The sequence below is a fragment of the Aquarana catesbeiana genome, linkage group LG07, assembly GCF_042186555.1.
Source record: "Aquarana catesbeiana isolate 2022-GZ linkage group LG07, ASM4218655v1, whole genome shotgun sequence".
Classification (NCBI taxonomy): Eukaryota; Metazoa; Chordata; class Amphibia; order Anura; family Ranidae; genus Aquarana; species Aquarana catesbeiana.
Window position 1 is genome coordinate 215,460,915 of NC_133330.1, and position 18,429 is coordinate 215,479,343.

Sequence of the window (18,429 nt, forward strand, 5' to 3'; positions counted from 1 at the left end):
TTGGGAGTGCAGTAAGAATATTTTCAAATCTCTCTAGAATAGGCAGTGGAATCTACAGTATATTTTTATTCCAACAATCTGGTCTGCTAACAGAAATGATTATACTCTTTAGAGAAAATAACCCTTCCTATGACTTGCAGAAGTGCGGGAATTCCAAAAATGGTTAACTCTGCAGTTACAGCATTTCTCCATTTTATTCAGCTATTGTTTTGGCATATATTAATCTCAGGGGTTTGACATATAGAAAGCTTTGATCTAAAGTTGGAAGTTGAAGAAACAAAAAGTTTGTTTTAAATGTAACATGGAATGCTGGTACCAGTAAGGAACTGAACATTTTCCAAAGGGTGCAATAGTTACTTTGACAGCATGTAAGGAAAAATGACAGTAGGTACAATTGACAGACTTTATTAGTTCATTACTTTGCAGTATAAAATTAATTGAAATTGTAAGGAGGTTAGAGTAAGACGTTAAAAGATGTTTGTTGTGAATCAGCTGGTACAACAGTGGAAACTGTCGTCCCCATTGAGACTCCCGTATAGTATAGGCATTTTGTTTTTGACAAGCTTTTTTTTTTTGTTAGTACTTTTGTGGTTTTGTTTTGTTATTAAAAATACACTAGTTAAAAATGTATGTTGATATTGTTTTTGCTTTAAATACTTAAATGTAGTCGGATTCATATACCACTAGCTCTGAAACAGTAAAGTATAACTTACCGTGATAGCCATAGTTTCCTGGAAGCAGTATGCAGCCCAAAAGCCATAAAATGCCAGCTTCCATCTGATGTTTTTACACATTTGCTTTGATTTATGATTTTTTTTCAATAGCATAAAATAGAGCAACATTTTATTATAGTGCTTAAAAGCAAAACTCTAGTGTATTGCGTGAAGCAGCTGCTGGCTGTGTCAGGATCGCTTTTTTAAGGGCCAATTTGTATTGTATGTGAGTGTTACACATGTTTTCATGCTCTTTGTTTTTTTTTAGGGAGGACGGGGGTTCCACTTATCTCTTAAAGCCCATTCCATCGTCTTTATTTTGCAGCACAATTAGTTATAAAATAGGTGTGAGTAGGCCCTTATGATGGTAAAACATAGATGTGAACCTGCCAGAGTGAGATTTATGTGTAAATTATATTTTCATGCAGTAAAATTCATGTTTTATGGTTGAATCGTTCCTATGTAATTTTCCTCCTGATTCGTTTTTTATTGAAATCAATGGAAACGCATCAAAACACATGTCAGTGCATGTCAAATTATGTTAACGTGTGTTTTCATGTGTTAGTAAACTACATTGCTGTGTGCTTTATATTAGATGTCAATGTGCATCAATGCACATCATGATGCATTGATGTAAGTCATGGTACATGTTGACTTGCATCTTAACATGTGCATTTTGATGCGTTCCCATTAGGACTCCCTGATTGGCTTCAGGTGACATACGCAGATTAGGCTTCCAGGCCTGGTCATTGTCGCTCATTCAAGGTATCACTTTGGGTAGGTATTAAAGCAGTGAGCGCATACAGTAGCCAGCATCTGTGGCCATGGGGTGTAAATTCAGACAACTCTATAAAAAGTTGAGAGAGTCGATGTGTCTGGCATAGATGTAAATAAATACAGTATGCATTGCGGGGTGGTGTGTTGTCAAACTTTTAATTCCGGTATGCTTTTTGGCTGTAGATGTGCATTGACAACCTATAGAAAATGAATGATCCCACCAAAAAAGATACATGAACAGTGAATCGGCCCCTCACGCTTTGGATTTTGCAAGTGGCAAGTGAATGCTTCCATCTCTTTCTGGATGTAAATTAAACTGTTTAGATGTGCTCTGACTCAGCAGCGGCTGGTGTTTTTTTTTTTTTTTTTTTTTTTTTGGGGGGGGGGGAGGGGGCAGCAAACAATGCACCCACATCACAACACACAATGCACCCACCCCTTCTCCTTATGGCAGCTGTGCGTCTCCTCCCTCCTCCTCCTCGTCCCCGCCTCTAGTTCTAATCACTTGCTTAAAAAAATAAACAAAAACACCCCATTGTAATCCATGGGTCATGTAGATTTAGGGGCCGGACGCATGCATGGGGGGGCGGCACCTGTGTGCCCCTAATGGACGGACCGCCACTGGCTCTGATCCTAGGTTCTCTGAAGGTACTTGTGTTCCATCACTGGAAATTGTTTGTGCTGGGTATGAGGCACTTTGTACTGTATTTGCTTGTTTATGAGTTTGCAACATTAACAGCACCCTTCCTGAAGAGGCATATGCAGGCTTTCAGCTCTGCGTTTGTCACAGTATTTCTAGCACAATGTGGTTTGAAACAGGGAATATTTTGTGTATTCAAGTTATTATTTTATCAAACTAGGAAGCTTATAGATTGAAAGATATCTCATTGAGCACAATGTGAAGATATCTTCCTGACCTTGAATGACTCATTGTACAACCTGGACCCTTCACAGTCATCACCTGACAGCGACAGTGGTGAACACATGCTTTTTCTCATCTATTGTTCTTCTGTATAGAAGAGAGAAAGATCGGTACCTGTTCATAGGAAGGTTTTCTTCCACGTTGGAAAATGTTCCTATGTGACAATGAGCACCTCTGACTGCCTAAGGTGCTTGTTATAACTCTTGAGAAGAGGAGAAATGATGTGATTGTTGTAGGCGATGCAAGAGATACAAAGTCTTGCCTGCTTTTATCAGGACAGTTGTGAACATCCTTACTTAAAGCAGACCTATACGCTGTCAACTCATGTTAACACGAACCTGAGTTAGCAGTCTTGCTGGGGTGAACAAGAGTATCAGATTGGTTGAAAAATTTTAATTTTTGGAGCAAATGCTCTCTACTGGCAACCATTGGTTGCCAAGACGTTTGGTCATGTGATCTCTGCTAAAAAAAGAGGATCTACAAATGTAAATTCTGATCCTTCTCTTCAGCACAGATCATGTAACTAAATACTGAGGTCACCCAGATCCCGCCCCCCTATGTAAATGGGTATGGGGTACCCCAAAGCACCCTCCCCATGTTGAGGGCAAGTCCCCACACCGTTTTTTTTTTTTCTTTTTTAAATTTTGGCATGGCGTTCCCCTTAACCACTTACCCACTGGGCACTTAAACCCCCTTCCTAACCAGACCAATTTTCAGCTTTTGGTGCTCTCACATTTTGAATGACAATTACTCAGTCGTACAGCACTGTACCCATATGAAATGTTTGTCCTTTTTTTCACACAAATAGAGCTTTCTTTTGGTGGTATTTAATCACCGTTGGGTTTTTTATTTTTTGCGCTATAAAAGAAAAAAGATTGAAAATTCTGAAAAAAAATCAATTTTTCTTTGTTTCTGTTTAAAATTTAGCAAATTAGTAATTTTTCTTCATAAATTTTGGCCAAAATTTATACTGCTACATATCTTTGGTAAAAATAAGTACAAATTGGTGTATATTATTTGGTCTTTGTGAAAGTTATAGAGTCCACAAGCTATGGTGCCAATATCTGAAAATTGATCACACCTGAAGTACTGATGGCCTATCTAATTTCTTGAGACCCTAACATGCCAGAAAAGTACAAATGACCCCTTTTTGGAAAGAAGACATTCCAAGGTATTTAGAAAGATGCATGGTGAGTTTTTTGAAGTTGTCATTTTTTTCCACAATTCTTTGCAAAATCAAGATTTTTTTTTCTTTTTTTCTTTCACAAAATTGTCATATTAGCAGGTTATTTCTCACACACAGCATATGCATACCACAAGTTACACCCCAAAACACATTCTGCTATTACTCCCTAGTATGGCGATACCACGTGTGAGACTTTTACACTTTTTTTTTACTCCTACATGTAGAAATCATCATTTATTTGCTAGAAAATTACATAGAACCCCAAAACATTATATATGTTTTTTTAGCAAAGACCTTAGAGAATACAATAGCGGTAATTGCAACTTTTTATCTCGCACAGTATTTGCGCAGCAATTTTTCGAACGCGTTTTTTTTTGAGAAAAAAAAGAGTTTTGTGCTTTAAAAAAAACAAAACATTAAAGTTAGCCCAATGTTTTTGCATAATGTGAAAGATGAAGTTACGCCGAGTAAATAAATATCTAACATGTCACCCTTCAAAATTTCACACGCTCGTGGAATGGTGCCAAACTTCGGTACTTGAAAATACCCATAGGCAAAGCTATAAAATTTTTTACTGGTTACATGTTTTGAGTTACATTTATACAATATTTCTAACACATAGCATGTACATACCAAAAATGACAACCCCAAAATAGATTCTCCTACTCCTCCTGAGTATGGCGATACCACATGTATGAGACTTCCACAGCCTGGCCACATACAGAGGCCGAGTACAGCCGAGTATGGCTGAGCATGGCCGAGTATGGCTGAGCATGGCAGGGTATTGCAGGGTATCACCAAGTATGACTGGGTATGACAGAGTATGGCTGGGTATCACCGAGTATTGCAGTGTATCGCTGGGTATTGCAGAGTATGGCTGGGTATGGCTGGGTATTGCAGAGTATAGCTGGGTATTGCAGAGTATGGCAGAGTATGGCAGGGTATGGCAGAATATTGCAGAGTATGGCAGTGTATTGCAGGGTATTGCAGAGTATTGCAGGGTATGGCAGGGTATGGCAGGGTACTGCAGAGTATGGCAGAGTATTGCAGAGTATGGCAGAGTATTGCGGGGTATTGTAGGATATTTCAGAGTATTGCAGGGTATTGCAGAATATTGCGGGGTATTGCTGAGTATTGCAGAGTTTTGCGGGGTATTGCAGGGGATTCTGGGAGGACGTCACTGTACGCCCTCCCAGAGTTATGTACCCGCCCTTTAGCCGTCATTCGGCTATGGGCCGGTTGGCAAGTGGTTAAAATCTATACCAGACCCAAAGGGCCTGGTATGGACTGGGGGGAACCCATGCCGTTTTCTTTCTTAATTCTGTCAGAGGGTTCCCCTTAATCACTTCAATACACTGTATTATATACTGCACACTGCAATATATATCCTGCACTGTATTATATATACACTACACTAACTGCACTATACACTCTGAACTGCAGTATATATACTATACAGACTGCACTATATCACTATATACTCTGCAGAAAAATTGGGCCTTAGGTGTTGGTGGTGCCTGAACACATCCTGAACAAATCCTCCTCACAGTTACTCTTGTTGGGTGCAGGAACAGGCCCTGCTGTTAAATATTATTTCAAAATTTGTCATTACATGCCCCGTCAAAAAAGGGGCAGAATAATTGGGCCTTGGGTGTTGGTGGTGCGAGAACACCGTAACCCCTCTCAGTTACTCTCGTTGGGCGCAGGAATGGGCTCTGCTGTTAAATATTATTTCAAAAATTGTAATTACATGCCCCTGTTAAACAGGGGTAGAAAAATTGGGCCTTGGGTGTTGGTGGTGCCCTAAACCAAAAATTTTGTTGGAAGCTAGCATCATCAAGATTCAGGAGGAAGAGGATAGGCAGCATAGGCAGTCTTTAATGGATCCCAGATCCATAGCAAATAAAATCAGTTACATCAGCATAAGGTGCGTAATAGCTACTGATCCAGGACTGATTCATTTTTATAAATGTGAGCCTATCAACTGAGTCTGTGGACAGGCACACTCTTTGATCCGTTTCAAACCCTCCAGCAGCACTGAATGTGCATTCAGAAAGCACGCTGGATGCAGGACAGGCCAGTAGCTTGATTGTAGATTGAGCAAGTTCTGGCCAGTGGTCCATCCTCAAGACCCAGTAACCCAGTGGATGCTCTGTTGGAAAGGTCTCCAAGTCTGCTCTTGCCCCTAGATATTCCTGCACCATATAATACAGACGCTGGTGATGGTTGCTTGAACCGATCAGACTTTGGCGCTGAGGACTGAAAAATAGTTTAAAGGCATGGGTCAGCTGACCACCTTCTCCACTGCTCTTCCTCGAACTGAATGAAGGCTCAGAAACACGTTGTCCAGCACCAGGAAATAGTAACCTCCCAGGTTCTGGAAAGGCATTACACAAACTTTTCTTCAACGCCTCCTGAAGATGTTTCATCCTCTGCTCCCTCTGCATAGGCAGGATGAGTTCTGCAGCTTTACCCTTGTAACATGGATCAAGAAGGGTTGCCAGCCAGTAATGATCCCATTGTGATGCAATAGGGTGGCTGCCCTTAAGCTGCCCCCTGGATGACATCCTGCGTTGTTGGAGTTGTGCCTCCTCCTTTACTTTCCTCCTCTCTTCTCTCCGGCACCCAAGTACAGTCAGTGACCTCATCATCCCCTCTCTCCTTGTCACTGGAGCAAACTTGGCAGTATGCTGCAGCTCTGGGAACATTACTGCCAGGTTCTTGTCCTTCTGTGGCAGAGAACACGCCAGGCAGAAGATCAGTGTGTCAACAGATTCTGATCTACTTTATTGATTGTTCAAATTCTTCTTTTATACAAGTAAAAAGGGGCGTACATGTTCATTAATAATTGTACATTTGGTAGTTTACATATGGTAACAGTTATATGTCTGGGCGTACACATTTTTTAATAATCATACATTTGGGCGTACATAATTAAAAGATAGCTGATTCATATTTATGTAACACACAGTGGCGGCTGGTGCTCAAAATTTTTTGGGGGGGCGCAAACAAACTGAAAAATACTGAACCCCCCCACCAATTGCAGTCACTTGTGCCCATCATATGCAGCCACTTGTGCCCATCAAACGCAGCCATTGTGCCCATCAAACGCAGCCATTGTGCCCATCAAAGGCAGCCACTTGTGCTCATCAAACGCAGCCATTGTGCCCATCAAACGCATCCATTTTGCCCATCAAACGCAGCCACTCTCCCATCAAATGCAGCCACATGTGCCCATAAAATGCAGCCACCTGTGCCCATCAAATGCAGCCACATGCCCATCAAATGCAGCCACCTTTGCCCATCAAATGCAGCCGCTTGCCCATCAAATGCAGCCACTTGTGCCCATCAAATGCAGCCACTATGCCCATCAAATGCAGCCACTGTGCCCATCAAATGCAGCCACTGTGCCCATCAAATGCAGCCACCTGTGCCCATCAAATGTGGCCACTTGCCCATCAAATGCAGCCACTTGCCCATCAAATGCAACCACCTGTGCCCATCAAACGCAGACACCTGTGTCAACCAAATGCAGCCACTTGCCCATCAAATGCAGTCACCTGTGCCCATCAAATGCAGCCACCTGTGCCCACCAAATGCAGCCACTTGCCCATCAAATGCAGCCACTTGCCCACCAAATGCAGCCACCTGTGCCCATCAAACGCAGCCACCTGTGCCCACCAAATGCAGCCACTGTGCCCACTGACCCCCCCCCCCAATCTGGCTCTGTGCGTGCGGATCACAGCTCTGGCACTCTGGGGGGTAGGGGGGATGCAGCTGAGGGGACTTACCTCTCAGAGCGGCGGCAACCTCCACTCCAGCGCAATTCTCCTCACTCCTCTTCCTAAGCGCCAGGGATCCAGTAGGGTGTCCTGGCGCTTTGGCCAATCAGGAAGCAGGTCCTGCCTCCTGATTAGCCAGGGGGAAGGTTAGTGTGAAAATAGCGAAAATTAATTCTCTATTGTCACACAACTGGGTGGGATCAGGGCGCACTCTCTGTGCCCCGAGCCCACCCTATTTTGAAGCCTATTAGAGCCTCTGGCTCTAATTAGGTGCTTCAAAATATACCACCTCCTCCCACCCCTGCCATAGGAATCCATGTGTCCGGTGTCCTGAAAGGGGCCGAGTGCATGGAAGGGGGGGGGTGGCGCCAGTGCGCCCACAGTGCACGGGCCGCCACTGGTAACACATCTGATCATATCATGTCAAAGTACAATGTAAGGCAAAACCATCTTAATTAATAGTTTAATAGTGCATATTTAAAGTGGAACTGACGTCTACTCACATAATTTGAAATAAAAACATCTTTGCCATTCTGAAGCTTCCCTCCAACCACTTTGCATATTATTTTATATATACTGTGATTCTGTACTTGCCAAATATGCTGCAGACATCTCCCTCCGCTGAATCTGGCTGCAAACTTTTTAACTGTGAGCAGCTGAAGATGCTGCCTGTTCACTTCCTGACTTGACACACAGAGGCACACCCACAGCTCTGCAGCTCTCATTGGCCCTCTTATGACTCATCCTCCTTCCTTTCCTGGCACGCTCTCATGAGAGTGAGAGAGAGAGCTGTGCATGATGTCATCTGATATCTAGGCTTTTTACCAGACAAGAAATAGGAAGTAGTCTGTATAAGGTTACTGGCAGAAAAAAATGATATACTAGCCAAAGTTAAAACAACAGGGGGAGAAGATTTAATAGACGGAAACATGAAAAAATGACTGAAGTTCCACTTTAATCTAGCTAAAGTAAGCAGAATAAACTGTCATGTTGATTTAGAGAGGTATGGTTTGTATGTAGAAGGTTGAACTGACCCGTTTTCTACTTCTGACATCAATTATGCTAGCTTGCAGTAAATCGTGTTTCAACTTAACTAAAAGTTTCTAGGCCTTATAACAGTGATGGAGCCTTTCTAAAGTAAAGTGAAGCATATACCTATGACTAATATACTGGTAATTACATATATATTATAAAGCTTTATTTGCCCCAACACAGGTAAGAATTAAGAAAAACAGGCAAACCTTGTTTGGCTGTACTTCTCATGTGGAGTGCAGATCATTTTGCACTCCTGTGACCCATTCTCAGCAGACAGTGGGCTAAAGCCCGTTGTCAGCTGACGTCACAGAGCTGGTCCAGGCTCTGAAAAGTTAGGATCCGCCCACATGTCTGGACCGGCACCTGCCTCAGCCTTTCAGCAAGCCGTTGAGAGCCTAAGTCGGCTGCTCCTACCCCTTCCACAGCCCAGCGCTCCAGTAAGCATGAGGGAGCAGAGTAGAGAGCCAATGACTGACAATCACCAGCTCTCTGCTTTTGGAGCACTGAGAACTGAGCGATAGAACTGATGGGTGACAGCTGCATCATAGGACCAATGCTGCATCCACCTACGTAAGTATGATTTAAAAAAAAAATAATCCCATATTTCTGTTTTAATTGTTAATTTTAGCAAGACTTTTAAAGCAGACCTTGCTCTAAAATGTAAGGTTTACTTGTTACATTCAGGTCATTCCCCCTCTCCCTCTGTGCTCACAGAATACAAGGCAAGATCCTGTTTACCTGCTCTTTTTGTCCCTTTGTCAATTCAAAGAATTTTTTGTTTCCTGTGCACAATTTTTTTTTGTGAATGGCCAAGGGAAGGGAAAGGCAGGATAGAAGAGCGCTGCCTGTAGTTTCTGGCATCAAACAAATGTTCTACAGTAAACAGCATTGATGCACATCTAGGATAATCTTTATTAAGGCCCCTTTCACACTTGTGCAACTTGTCCTGCAACTTGGGACTGCAAAGTCACATTACAAGTCATTCCCAAACATTTCCAATGATAGCCATTCATATATGTGCGACTTCAAGTCGTGCCGACTTCAAAGTAGTCCCAGTACTACTTTGGTCCGACTTTCATGCGAGTTGAGGTCCACAGACCTTAAGTTTACACAGGCATTCCCTAAAATTGTGTCAAAATTGCGGTAAAAGTAACTTGTTTGACTTGTTGTTTATGTAAATAGTCCTTTTTTTTTTTTACCTCGAGTTCCCCTTTAAGGGCACTTTCACACTGGGGCACTATAGCTCTGCTAAGTATAGCGGTGCTTTACTGTGGTTTTTGGGCCACTTTTCAGCGCTTTTAACCCCCACTAACGGCCGAAAAAGGGTTAAAATCGCCCGCAAAGAGCTGCTTCGGCGGCGTTGCCGATTGCTTTCAATGGGCAGGGGCACTTTAGGAGCGCTCCTTAATCGCCTCAAAGATTCTGTTTGCCAGCACACCACTCCAGTGTGAAAGCACTCGGGCTTTTACACTGGAGTGACAGGAGAGGTGCTTTACAGGCGCTTTGCAGGTGTTATTTTTAGCGCTATAGCTCCTGTAAAGCACCTCGGTGTGAAAGTAGCCTTAGCATCGCTTCCTGAAAAAATCCTAATGCAAGTTTACTATAAAATATGTACATTTCACATATATTCCAAACTTAAGGGATCTCAAAGAACATACCTGTTGACCCTGCTGTTTCACACAACATTCTTTTGGCCCTAGGTTAACAATGCTAATCAGCCACTATAAAAAATGTCTGAAACCCTCCTTTCTGTGTTTTATTTTCTTTTGTTTAGGTTTTTTTATTTTTTTTTTTTTTCATTCCCTCAACACCCCCCACCTCTATACTTGTGTAGGCGAGTATACCACATATCCTGCTCCTGCAGCCTCCTGAGATATCCCCATCAATTATCCCAGGAGGCTTCAGAAGTAGGGACATACAGCAGCAGGTGGGCAGATCTGGTGTGTGGGAAGAGGCAGCTGGCTCATGATGACGGAATGGAGGAATGGATGGAGGAAAGGCCCTCATAACAGGGGAGGGGGCTTAAAATTTAATAAGAGGGGGAGGAGGTGAAGTTCCTCATTAAAGTATATCTAAACCTCATTTTTATAGGGTAGAGGAGGGTTAAACTCCTCTTAAGATTTCTTTTGTTATCTGTGTCTCATTGAGGAGATTTCTCTTTGCTGCCTCTTATGCTCTTAACATATACAGAAATGTTATGCCCTGTACACACGGGCAGACTTTTTGGCATCAAAGGTCCGACGGTCTTTCCGACGTACTTTCAACGGACTTTTGACGGACTTCCGACAGACTTTCTAACGAACAGACTTGCCTACACATGATCACACCAAAGTCCGACTGATTCGTACGTGATGACATACGACCAGTCTAAAATAAGGAAGTTGATAGCCAGTAGCCAATAGTTGCCCTAGCGTCGGTTTTAGTCCGTCGGACTAGCATACAGATGAGCGGATTTTTCGACTGGACTCGAGTCCATCGGAAAGATTTGAAACATGTTTTATTTCTAGGTCCGTCTGACTTTTGGGGAAAAAAAGTCAGCTGGAGCCCACACACGATCGAATTGTCTGACGGAGTCCCGTCCGCCGGACCAAGTCTGCCTGAAAGTCCGCTCGTGTGTACACGGCATTAGACACAGCAAGCAGTGAGAAGAAATCCTCTGTTAGACAGTTGTCAATGAAAATGTCCCCCACTGGAAAACTTATGCCGCGTACACACAATCGGACATGCCGCCAGCAAAACTCCGATGAGAGCTTTTTGTCGGAAAATGCTACATCGTTCTTTTGCTGGCAGAATTCCAGCCAGCAAAAGATTGAGAGCATGTTCTCTATTTTTCGATCTGGAAAAGTTCCTATCCGAAAATGCGTTTGTCTGTATGCAATTCGGACGCGCAAAAATCACGCATGCTCGGAAACAATTTGACGCATGCTCGGAAGCATTGAACTTCATTTTCTCGGCTCGTCGTATTGTTGTATGTCACCGCATTCTTGACGGTCGAAAGTTCAGAGAACTTTTGTGTGACCGTGTGTGTATGCAAGGCAAGCTTGAGCGGAATTCCGTCAGAAAAACCATCCAAGTTTTTTCTGACGGAATTTCTGATCATGTGTATGCGGCATTACTTTCTGCTTTTGTTCTTGGTAATGACTCAAAATACTGGGTTTTCCCTCAGTTTTAGTCATGTTGACAGCATTCATCAGAGCAAGTAGAGAGAGTGAATATCTCCAATGAGGACATATACAGCAGTGAGAACCTGACAGGGTTACTAACCCTTTACCACTATAACCAAATGGAAAAAGAAAAAGATTTGACTTTAGAAACACTTATATGGCTAGGTATTAAAAGTTTAAACATTGTGAATCCTAACTGGAACACTGGCCCTACTAGCCAAAGGGATTGTGTCTATGGTCAATCCAAGCAATATGGATTTCATATATTTTGGCTGCCTTTTGGCCTAAACAAATCCTAGGATGAGAGAAACAGATAGGCTGTAAGAGCTGGCCAATCTTTCTAAAAATTCTGGTTGCTTGGCTCAGGCTGCCATGTTGATCTAATGATCTCAATACTTACTCAAGAGCACTTCGACCTTTTACTTCACTTGGTGTATACTCTAAGCCACTAGATCAGCATGAGAGCCAGGTAACTGACATTTTCATAATTAGAGGTCAGTAATTGAAGTCTACTAAAAGTGTTGGATCAAAAGAATGACATACTAGTCACAGAACAAGCATTTTCCGATGTAGGAAAGCAATGGCAGACCATACATTTCTCACTACGTCTCCTCTAAAGCAGAACTTAACTGTATCTGAGCACCATAAACTGAAAACACTATTTAATTTGTTTGTAATATTCAAAGAAAACTCCTATATCCTACAATGTCTCCATGCTTTATTTTGTTGTGAAATCACCCCCACCCCAGCATTTCTAGCTGCAGCCATCTTGAGTAAGGGCAGATGATTTGTGTAGAATTTACTTCCTGGAATACATCTACCCTTAGCTCAGGCATGCAGGCAGGAGGGTGTACTTTGCTGAGAAAGCCCCTACTCCCCTTTTCCAAATAAAATAAAGCGATGCCCATGAAGACTCCTAGGCTGTATGACATCATTATGGCCTGGGCCAGAAACCAGGAAGCAACTAAAATGTAAATAATAAAAAGTAAATATAATATACCTTCCTATCTATTTACTAAGGCTAGCAGCATTACTAAGGCTAGCAGCATAATGATTAAAAATAGTTAATGTTGTTTGAGAGAGTTTAGTCTTGCTTTAAATCCATCAATTGCATTACAATATTTTTTTCACTTTAAAAGTTACACGGAAAACACAAATCTGCATTCAAGGACTGAACTGCCAGCCAAACTTCACTCTTTCTGGAAAATGTGATGTTTTGAGGCAGAAAATCAAAATCAAATTGGTAACTAATATTTATGACCTTCCTGCTGCCTTGCACAAACTATGAGGTTATCCGCGGTGTGCATTTGAAATACTAAAAAAATGCTTAAAAAAATACCAAGGAGCAATTACATATCCATGGACCCTTTTGGCCCTGTTTTTTTTGTCATTGCTGAAATGTTGTGGTTGTCACTTTCTCTAACAATATGATGTGTATCACATAGTTTATCATTTTGTGGAGTTGATCCTTTTGAATGCTTTTTTAAATGTTGTGGCTGTTTTGCACACAGTATTCACCTACAGTTATGCATGTCACCAGAAGATAGCATTCCAAATGGTAAGAAGCTAAGAGTAAGTGGTGTAACCAATAGGTAATAAAGTGACTCTATTGCTTGATAAATAAAAACTAATAAATACTCCTAATACATTCTTCCCCCTAGAGCAGTGATGGCAAACCTTGGCACTTCAGATGTTTTAAAACAACATTTCCCATGTGGCTCATGTGCACTGCAGTGTAGTTGAGCATCATAGGAAATGTAGTTCCAAATCATCTGGGGTGCCAAAGTTCGCCATCACTGCCCTAGAGTCTTTTCAAGAGCTACATCGGGCAGAATCTTCACATCCAAAATACTGGGTGTGTCGCATGCTTGGTGCTCTAATGTGAGCTGTGGTTCTTCCTGCCACCACTACATCACTCCGGTGTCCTGCAGTGATATAGGGTGCACCAGATAGAAACACAACAAGGGACAAAGGCATCTGACACACTTGAAAGCATAAGATGCTGAAGATTCTACTGGAAGTCGTAGCTCTGTAAGGGCGGCCATACATGGTTCAAATCCTGCTGAACCATCCAAGATTTGAACTGTTAATGGGCAGGCTGAATGAACCAAGTTGATCGATCGATCAACTTGGGTACAAACAGCCAGACGGATTTGCTTCCGATTATCACAGGCGGCTGCATTAGCCGCTAGCGATAATCACTGTCTTCTCCCGGCAAAGGCGGCTTCCCCCACAGGGAGAAGACAATTGCACTGTCTGTATTGATGGGAGAATTGTGCCAATTTCTTTCCCGCAACCTGTGGTTGCAGAAAAGAAGTTTGCACCGTGTGTGGCTGGCCTAAGAGAAAAAAATGAGGACTTTCTGCCCACCGGAGAGTCAAGTATAAGAAGTCTTCTTCTGCAGGCTGAATTTTTTAAATACTTTTTCAAATGGTAATTTCAAGGGTACATAGTACATTAATCTAAAGTAACTTGTCAATTGGCATCTTTGTCAGCCATGTTAAAGTAAAACTGAAGGGAAAACTTTTATTTTCAATATGGATAATGTAAGGGAGGATTCTTTTTTGCATGTGTGTCCTACTGGGGAGATTTCTCTTCACTTTCTGTCCAACAGCCAAAACAGGAAGTGAGAGGAAATCCCTCCAAATTGAGGAAATCCCTGGTTGTCACCAGAACTAGTGTCCTCGTTGGAAGCTTTCCCTTCTATTCCAGTTCTGGGGACAACCTAAAATTTGAGATTCTATTTTACTTTCACTATTGGTGATAACAGTACACATATAGAAGGTTATTCTCCCTAACCAGGGCACAGGCAGCAATAAACACCTGACAGCAGTTCTAATCCCTCACTCTATCCAAAAATATAAAAAAGCTTTTTACTTATACTAAGTAGCTGTAAACCTCAAACGTGAACAAAGCATATCCTTCTATAGTGTGTACTTGTCTCAGTTAAGAGCACATAGGGGTTGATTTACTAAAGGGAAAAAGACTGCACACGTTGGAAAGTGCAGTTGCACTCTGCAAGTGCAGGTGCTCCAGAGATTAGTAAATGAGCAGAAACTTTGCTGACTTCCATCATCTAATCAATGTGCAAGCAAAAGTGCTGTTTTGTTTTTAATTTCCTTGCACGTGATTGGGTACTTTTGGCAAAGTATAGCCTTACCTCATTTACTAAGCTCTAGAGCAACTGCACTTGCAGAGGGCAACTGCACTTTGCAAAGTGCACAGTCTCTTTGCCTTTAGTAAATCAACCCCTAAGTGTAATTTCTGTCTGCCCCATTCCTCTGCTACCAGCATGAATCCCTTCTGACAAGTTTTCCTGACACCAAGAGAAAAAAGGTGGCCGGGGAGGGATCTCCAGCAGTTTGACAGCCTCAGCGCTGTTCCTGTGTGCTGTGTGGAGGTGGGTGTCTCTTCCCTCCAATCAGCTTTCAGAGCTCTTGCCAGTGAGCTCTGCAGAGTGTTACTTCAGTACTCAGCCCTATTTTTCTGAACTTTCATACAAGCTTTAAAATTTTGGACTTTGAACGGATGTAGAGAGCTCTTTTAACCCCCGCTAGTGGCCGAAGAAAGGGTTAAAAGCGCTCGAAAAGCACCACTGCCCATTGCTTTCAATGACAGGGGCAGTTTAGGAGTGGTGTATACACCCCCACCCCAGTGATGTATACACACCCTGTTTTTCCTGTCCTGCAAGTGCACCGCCCCAGTGTGAAAGCACTCAGGCTTTCACACTGGGGCTGCCGAAGAGGCAGTTTACAGGCGCTTTTCAGGTGCTTTTTTTAGTGTAAAAATGCCTGTAATACGCCTCAGTGTGAAAAGGGTCTAATTCCTCCCAAAGGTGTCAGGTTGAGGTCAGGACTCTGTGCAGGTCAGCCAGAGATGGAGGAACTTGACTGGCCTGCACAGAGTCTTGATCTCAACCTGATAGAACACCTTTGGGTTGAATTAGAGCAGAGACTGCGATCCTGGCCTTCTTGTCCACATCAGTGCCTTACCTCACAAATGCGCTTCTGGAAGAATGGTCAAACATTCCCATAGACACACTCCTAAACCTTGTAGGCAGCCTTCCCATATATATATGAAAAAGGTGGGGGTTAAAGAGAAGAGAAAACCAATAAGGGGCTGGCAAAAGAAAAAAACAAAAACTATTAAAAAAAAATTATCACCATACAAAGCATATTAAAACACTCTCAAAATCTCTGGGTCTTCATTGAGGCCATTCAGAGATAATGTATTAAGGTTATGAATCCAAAAATGATCATGTTTACACAGCAATGAGAATCTTTCATTGGCAGTATGGGACTTCTCCGATATATGTTCAATGGCAAAAACTGTCAAAGCACCAGTGTCGCTGCCATGGAAGGATGAAAAATGGCGTGGGACACTGTGCTTGTCTGACTCTTCCTCAATGCGGTGCTTGCCAATTATTTTGGGCAGTGGGCGTATGGTGCACCCCAGATACAAGAGATTGCACGAGATAGCGCCCCAATCTACTCTACTATGTTTTGCAGCTGCCATTGCTAGCTACCCTTTTTGAAAATTCCAGTTGCTTGGCTGTGATACTGACCTTTATGCTGTAATTGATTGAGTCACTGACCTGGAACATGCACACACATAATGGCATTCTTATTTTATGGATCTGGATATTAATTTGTGTCATAATTCATAGGTTGGGTCATAATTCATAATTCATAGCCTACCAACCCTCTTTTATTTGTAGCCCACAGTACTACAATTATTTGTAGTGTTGTATTGACATCTTTGATAAAATATCATGATATACATAAAAATCTTTTTCTAAAATATATATATATATATATATATATATATATATATATATATATATATATATATATATATATATATATATATATATATATATGTAAGCTCTAACGAGCAGGGCCCTCTGATTCCTCCTGTATTGAATTGTATTGTACTTGTACTGTCTGCCCTAATGTTGTAAAGCGCTGCGTAAACTGTCGGCGCTATATAAATCCTGTATAATAATAATATATATATATATATATATATATATATAAATGTATACATAGTCTATACATATTGCACAACTATGTTAGTTGTTAATTACAGGCCATTTTCTGGTATTAATAACACCTAACTTTAGCCAAAACTTTTTTTTTTTTTTTGGATAGAACAGGGAAATATAGAAAAAGTAGAACAGTAGAAAAAGTTGTTTTCCTATAAATGTAAGTATCATTAAAGCACCTTGAATTATATGCTTGTAAAATGTAGTTTTTTTTACAAAGAATTATAAATATATAAAAGTTCTGTTTATACAATTCTAAACATTAAAAAACAATTACAATAACTTGTTCCAAAAAAAAGTATAATTTTCCTTTGAGTGCTGTGTTTCAGAAACCAGACTCTAGAACCCTAAAGCTTTTTACAAAGATTAGACAGCAGATGGCCATGCATGTGCGAAAGATCATTCTTCAGTAAGGAAAGGTAAGTGCTAAGCGCAATGTCTGTCTCAGGGGAAAAACAATAGTGGTCGATTGGGAGTTTTTATCCTGGCCGACTGACTTTTTTCCATGAGCAGACTCGGGAAGGATCAGCAATTAGAGACATCAGGGATCTACAAACATCTGAATGTTCCCCAATCTGAGTGTACACCCAAAGGTCAGAATAACCTTCTGAAATATCTGTAGGCACCTTAAGTTTATTTTATCCCTTATAGCTATCTCCAACCATCATTGCATCTGCTCTGCTACTCCATATAAGATTGGCTTTTGTGGTAAGGATGTAAATGTGTATTGAAATGTTTAGTAAAGGAAACACTTTAGAAGGTTTTATAGAAATGCTCTTTCACATTAGACTCCAGGGTAAACTGTCTCCTGAGAAGGTTCTTGGAAATTGCTGAAGTCAGATATAGATATTTCTATGTAACTCTAATTGATGTAACTCTTACAATGCCAAAGCTTAAATAAACTTTACCACAACTACGAAGGAAAGCAATTCAGATGGGAGCTATGGTGTGATTTTCGTCTCTGATATCTTAAAAACAAGTCTTTCTCTAGATGATAAAATGCATAGCTGAAGTGCTATGGGAGTTTTCCAGTATCACTCTTGGAATTCTTTGATTTTATTACTTGTACCCGGAGATGAAGCTGTCAAAGTAATGGATTCTTCCTGGAGGATTAGTTAGATGAGACCGTGCACACCCTGAGCGTGCATTAAGCCACTAGCTGGAGCCGCACACTGTCCAGGAAATGGCTTAGCATAAATTATGTAAACAGGGATAAGTTGTTAATGCTGATGGCTCCTTGTAATTTATTTGCTGGATCAGTTCTAAGAATTTAGGGTATGTCTGCAAGTGTTAATTGAAGTTATCAAATGGCCTTAATGTCCAGGGACATGATCTTCATTACAAAATTGGTCCAAATGATGATATACTGTAAGTGGATGTTATTGTGACTTATTATATTATGTAAGTGTTAGCCCATAATAGTTATTAAAGAGGAACATTTCAGATGCAAAAAGTAATATTTCATCATTTAGATCAGTAAAGATATCATTATAGGAGTATGGGGAAAAGGTTTGCATGTAATACATTGAGATTTATAACATAATTAGATGTACAGTACTTTCCCAACAGAAAACTCTTTTATAAATGATATTAAAATGTGTAATTAAGAGCTACACTATAAACAAAAAACTTAGAAAACACATCACCCAATCCAATTAGTTGCAAGCTTGTACTTTGCTAGTTGCAGTTTTAAGCTAATATCATATACAAAAAAAAGTGCTTGGCATAACTTACCTCCCTGCTATCTAAGATGAGGACGAAAGCCATCTTGTAGTACAAAGTGTACAGGCAAAGGACACATACCTG

The 18,429-nt window shown here is 41.3% G+C and overlaps 1 protein-coding gene across 2 annotated transcripts in view; it reads left to right on the plus strand.

The window, feature by feature from the left end:
* OLFM3 (olfactomedin 3) overlaps positions 1-18,429 on the plus strand; it is a 395,228-nt gene that overhangs the window by 204,886 nt on the left and 171,913 nt on the right. The gene's annotated exons all lie outside the window — the stretch shown is intronic.